We start from the raw sequence: 5609 nt of genomic DNA, 5'->3' as shown, positions 1-5609 counted from the left end.
AAAGCGTCTCCAAGGACCATGAAAATGAGGAGGTTATTGAGTTTTGTATTAACTTTATTCCTAACTCTAAACCGATTGATGTTCCTAAATCACAGCATAAGGAAAGACTAGATGGAAAAGGCACACTGAAAGGGGATCAAATTTAAAAACATTATAACCGAGCACTTTTCCTGTCCTTTTAGATTATGTACGTCCGCAATCGTCCGATCTGCACTTTTAGAAAATTTCAGCCAGTGGATTGGCTCTTAACCGCATGTCCGGCCGCTCCGTTCGAGGGTCGCTATTCCAGTGGAAAAATCGAAGGTCTGAGGTTAATTGGACCGTCCACCGCACGAAGCCCATGCCATGTATCAACCTCGCTCGACCCATCTCCCCCCTTCCGCCGCATACCTACCACTGCTCTCTCCTCGGTCGGCATCTCCAAGGAGAGGACCAGACCGGTCGATGGGGAGGCGAAGTTGATGCATCTACAGACGAAGCGGCGATGTACTGTTGGGTGGATGATAAATCCGGCAATCAATCTTCAGTTTCAGGAAGCATTCATGATGATTGATGTGCGCCACTCACCAGCTGCAATTAAATGGAGGTGTGCATTTCCTTCCTTTCCCCCTACCCTTTCCTAGATCCTAGAGATCCCCTATTCCCTCCGGGTTATCTTGATCTCCATCCCCATAATTTCTTCATGTGACCTTCATGTCGGATCTCACGCGAGATAAGCTACGGGAGTAGCTATTTTGGACCCATGTGGTTAATTGGGCAGTTTTCTACGCTGGGCCCAAGCAGCGAAGGCCCTTCTCTTGCAGCGCCTCCTCCGAATCCCGACCTCTCCTACCACTGCCGAGCCCCACCCAGGAGTTGACCCCGGCGGTGTCCACCACGACGCCTGAGTTTGCCGAAGGCGGCACACTGGAACCTGCGTCCGCAGACGGCTCCTGTCCATGGGCAGGGTCGACGCAGTTCCTCGACCCCGGCCTATCTCGCGGTCATAGGGCGAACCCTAGGTGCCGCCGTCATGACCTCCTGGCCGCGACTCCTCGCGGCGCCGATGACCACCCGTCCGGTAACCAAGCCTGTGTCCACTTCGCCTACAGTTATGCTCGCACCTCTCTCCCTTTCTGTTGCACCACCGCTAGCTTCTGTATGGAGGTGTGACATCTGATTTTCGGGGTGTCGGACTGTTGATTAGGCAGACACGGTGCACCTCGGCGCTAACACGCGATGCAGTACGGGTACACACACAATGGCGCTGAAGGTGTTTCGAAGAGCAGGGTATTTTTGTGGTTAAACAGGCATCTGACGCAGGGAAGGGGATGTGAGCGTTCTCTAACCATGTACAGTAGTTTATCTGAAGGGTATATATAGAAGATATTTCCTATTACCTGAACCTTTTATCTGGAATGCATGGACTGCTAGAGGGCTGTAGCCTGTAGATGCACTACGGGTTTGCAAATTGTGATGATATGAAAATAGGGATCACTCCCATCACCTCAAGAACTGCACCTTCTACCATAACTGAATTCAGTATTGTTAAAAAACAAACTGAATTCAGTATTAATGGTTAAGCTATGTACTAATATTCCTATTATTTATTTATTTGTGATGCAGTTAAGCAGCTGCTTTCTTGTCTGCATGAAAGACGATATCATTGAGGGAATTTATGATACTTTCGGAATGCGCTTCCATGAGCAAATCTGTGTCAATTCACAATGTTTGAGCTACTGGCAGTTACATTTGAGGAACTAATGGAATTGCCCCCATCCTGCGTGTTTTAGTGATACTGCATGTTGTGTTGATCAAGGTGGAGGAAAGAGAAAAGGTAAGTAGCATCAGTTCGTTGGACCCAATTTACATATTCTTAATGGTTCTATCTTTTAGGTGCATTTGCTATATATTTGGAGCCTTGGCATGCTGATATTTATGAGTTCCTTGATTTGAGAAAGAACCATCGGAAGGTAAACATTCTAGAAGTAATACGTAACACACTTTCAGGCAGAGATACCCGAAACTGATTACCAGTTTGGATTTACTTTTTTCGCACTGGATCACCACCCTCATGCTATTGATCTCTTTGTTCATTTATCAGGAACAGTAATTTGCAATGGGAAAATCATTTTAATTAATCTGAATCAATTGTTTATGTACAATTAGTTGTTCATGTTTTTTTTTATTATCTCCTGTATTTTAGTTGTTCAAGTGCTCCATATCTGCTTGTCCACTGTATATTGTAAGAGGGTGATAACAAGAGTGGATCTCTCAAGCTAAATTAGGCTTGATGCTTCACACCCGCCGATACAATTTGTTTGGTTTGGTAAGGCCCTGAAGCATTTTACAAACTACAGTTACAAAATTAATATTGGCTTTGTTTTCTATTCTTTTCGTAGCCATCAACTTGTCAGAATCATTCAAACAAAAGAAACATTCTTTGGCCTACAAGGAATAGTAATTGATAGAATATGCATGGTTCATGAATCGTGATAAGCGACACCTATTATCAACCATTGCTGTTAAATTTGAGCATCAATGAGAAATAAGGTGACATTGCCAAAGTGCAGAGTTTTTCCAATTCCTCTTTAATTACTTCTGGTCACCAACCATTTGGTTTTAAAGTGCGAAATATTGCATTGGGGATATCCCTTGTGTAACCGGAGAATATTTTGTCATATGAGTAGTTATTTTTATTCCAAACCATGCAATTAGAGGATTCAGAATTCCTCGCCAGGGAGACCCTGTTTATGTCCATGCTATTAATTCTCTTGCTATTAACGTCTAAGAGAACTTCTCTTGCCGGAAGGGGCAGAGCTAGAAATTTTATTAATGGGGGGCCAATGAAACATGTAAAGCATCAAAGGGGCCATCCATAAGAATTTAGACATCAAATTCATTAACTCACATAGTATTTTGGGGTAGCTTGAGAAACTTTTGCAGTGTGGGGGGAGCCATGGCAGGGCACTTTCGCTCAATTTTTTTTTACAGCAGGGCACCCACGAGCCGCTCGGTCTGAACCGAGCCAGAGCCAAGACGAGCCGAGCCTCCAAAAGCAGGCTCGTTCGACCACCGAGCCGAGCCGAGCTTAGCTCGTTCATGGCGAGTCAAAGGCAGGCTCGGATCAAGCTCGCTCGGCTCGTGTCCAGCCCTAGCCCTAGCCCCAGCTCACTCTCGTTTTTGGCATATTACTGGGACTTTGGAGATAAACAACATACTGCTTAACATTCTTTAGGGATCATAAGCGATCTATGGCAAAGACATATGCCTAATTGTAGAATCGTGCAGATCACTGATACTAGAAGGGCTTTGAGGCCATGATTAAGTTGGAATTTGGTTTTACTTTCTGTGTTATATTTCCCATTTTCATTACAGGATTTCACTCCTATTACGTTTATTTTTTTAGCATGGCCTTTTATCTACTACATTTCATGTAGTAAATAATGTTTCTGGCCAAAACATCACCCCTGCAGACATCTAATTAGAAGCTTGGAACATAGAAATAAGACTTACCCTTCAATAACTTGGTAGGTGTCAACTTGTTTGGAAGCTACCTTCATGCATATAATAAAGATGAGGTACTCTGGTTTTTTCTTATCGAGTTGGCGTTAATGCACGATTAAGATGGGGATGATGCCTGTAGTGTAGTGGAGCCTGTTGCTGAAGAGAATTGTACGTGGAGCTTCTTAAATGTGTAGTGTTGTGACTCGGGGAAGTTTTAGTAGGACCTATGCTAATTTGTAGTCAAATTGCTTTTATATTTTGTGCTTATGTTTTATTATAGCTAGCACCAAACAATTATAGTGTTTATTAAGCGATTTCCTTCTGACTTTGCTGTTTTTGAAGATTTAGTATGTTCAACCTGATGCCGGTTAGGACACAGACCATTATGATGCATCAAGTATTGGATTGAGAAATCTGTGCCATGTTTTGTCAAAATAAAATGAATGGCTATATTGTTCTTCTTGAAATACAATAGAAAGATGAAATGCCTTTATAACCATCATATATTTGTGGAAATTACTACCATTCTCATGGAAAAATGGACAGACGCAGCAACGTGCGCCATCAATGATCTAGTAATATGTATGGACGAGTATTCTCTCACTTAAGCACATTACACAGTTCTACAGAATTCCGCGTTGGTGGCTCTGTATATGGAGGAACACAAGAATTTTCTATGCTCCAAACACACTGGATTACACGTGAACAAATAGGGACTTTCGCCGGTTGGTTGCAGACATGTGCCATGCATGACGCCGCTATCAAAGATGACATGTACTTGTTGTCCTAGTTACCATCTTTGAATATAATGACTTTCAAAGGGTACAAGATAAATGGGAATACATTTTACATGATCGCCCAAGATAAGAAGAGCACCAACCAAAACAGTGGTGTCTGCTTTGATGCAGCAACCAAGATTGAGAAGGACACATATTATGGTTACATAGAGGACATATGGTTACTTGACTATGGGCGTGGGTTGAAGGTCTCTTTGTTTCGATGCAAATGGGTCAATATGACACGAGGCAGGGTAACGGAAGACCCGCAGTACGGAATGACAACAGTGGATCTCAACAATCTTGCATACGCAGACGAACCATTTGCCCTAGCCAATGATGTAGTGCGAGTTTTCTATGTGAAGGACATATCTATCAAGCCGAGAAAAAGAAAAGATAAGAAAGCGAATACATCATACGATGAGCCAAAGTGTCACATAGTTCTTTCAGGGAAAAGAAACATCGTGGGAGTGGATGACAAGACAGACATATCAGAAAATTATAAAAAGTTTGATGAGATTGCTCCATTCAGAGTGAATATTGACCCGAGCATCCAGTTAAATGATGAAAATTGTCCATGGTTACAGCGCAAAGGGACACACGCGAAGAAAAAGTTTCACATCCAAAGATCCCACTCTGGGATGTGATCGGCTTCACTGTCACCGCTTTCTTCTCTAGTAAGTTTTCAGACTTGTATATGTTTGTAATAGTTAGGGTGCTTATGTGTTTTGGCACTTGAAACGTGTACTTTTGTGCTTCGGACAAACCTGTACCTTTTCTATATCATTTGCTATTTTTGTGCATTCAATATGCATCCTTGAAAGTCACGTCATCAATTTTCAACTCTTTATGGCATCATTTGCTATTTTTCATGCATTTACTGAATTTTTTGAGCTAAATGACTCTGAAATTGAAAAGCACTACAAATGAACTCTGAAAAGTTTGAAATTTGGTATGGTATCATCATTTCACCTACATAGCATGTGCAAAAATTTAGAGAGGGTCACGACAAAAACTGAATGCACTTCGTGTACAAAATGGACAATCTTTTTCGAAATATCAGGGTTTTGGACGAAAACTCATCTGTTACAAAGGCATTTCATTTTTTTAAAACTTATTTTAACTCCAGACTTTTTGTGCGTTCAGTATGCACCATTCAAAGCCATGTCATCAATTTTCAACCCTTTCTGACATCATTTGCTATTTTTCATGCATTTACTGAATTTTTTGAGCTAAATGACTCTAAAATTGAAAAGCACTACGAATGAACTCTGAAAAGGTTGAAAGTTGGCATGGTATCATCATTTCAGCCACATAGCATGTGCAAAAAAGTTGATAGGGTTACGA

General features: G+C 42.0%; 1 long non-coding RNA gene across 2 annotated transcripts; it reads left to right on the top strand.

The window, feature by feature from the left end:
• The first annotated feature begins 214 nt into the window (after window positions 1-214).
• LOC125551717 lies at window positions 215-5019 on the top strand. Of its 2 annotated transcripts, XR_007303057.1 has the most exons (3): window positions 273-586; window positions 1606-2308; window positions 3514-5019. It is a non-coding gene; the product is annotated as an uncharacterized LOC125551717 (long non-coding RNA). The 2 variants fall into 2 exon arrangements; XR_007303056.1 differs by having other exon boundaries at window positions 215-586; window positions 1606-5019.
• Window positions 5020-5609: the final 590 nt, after the last annotated feature.

The sequence above is a fragment of the Triticum urartu genome, chromosome 4 (assembly GCF_003073215.2).
Source record: "Triticum urartu cultivar G1812 chromosome 4, Tu2.1, whole genome shotgun sequence".
Lineage (NCBI taxonomy): Eukaryota > Viridiplantae > Streptophyta > Magnoliopsida > Poales > Poaceae > Triticum > Triticum urartu.
Note: the sequence above shows the minus strand (reverse complement) of the source record. Positions and strands in the feature narration are given on the sequence as shown.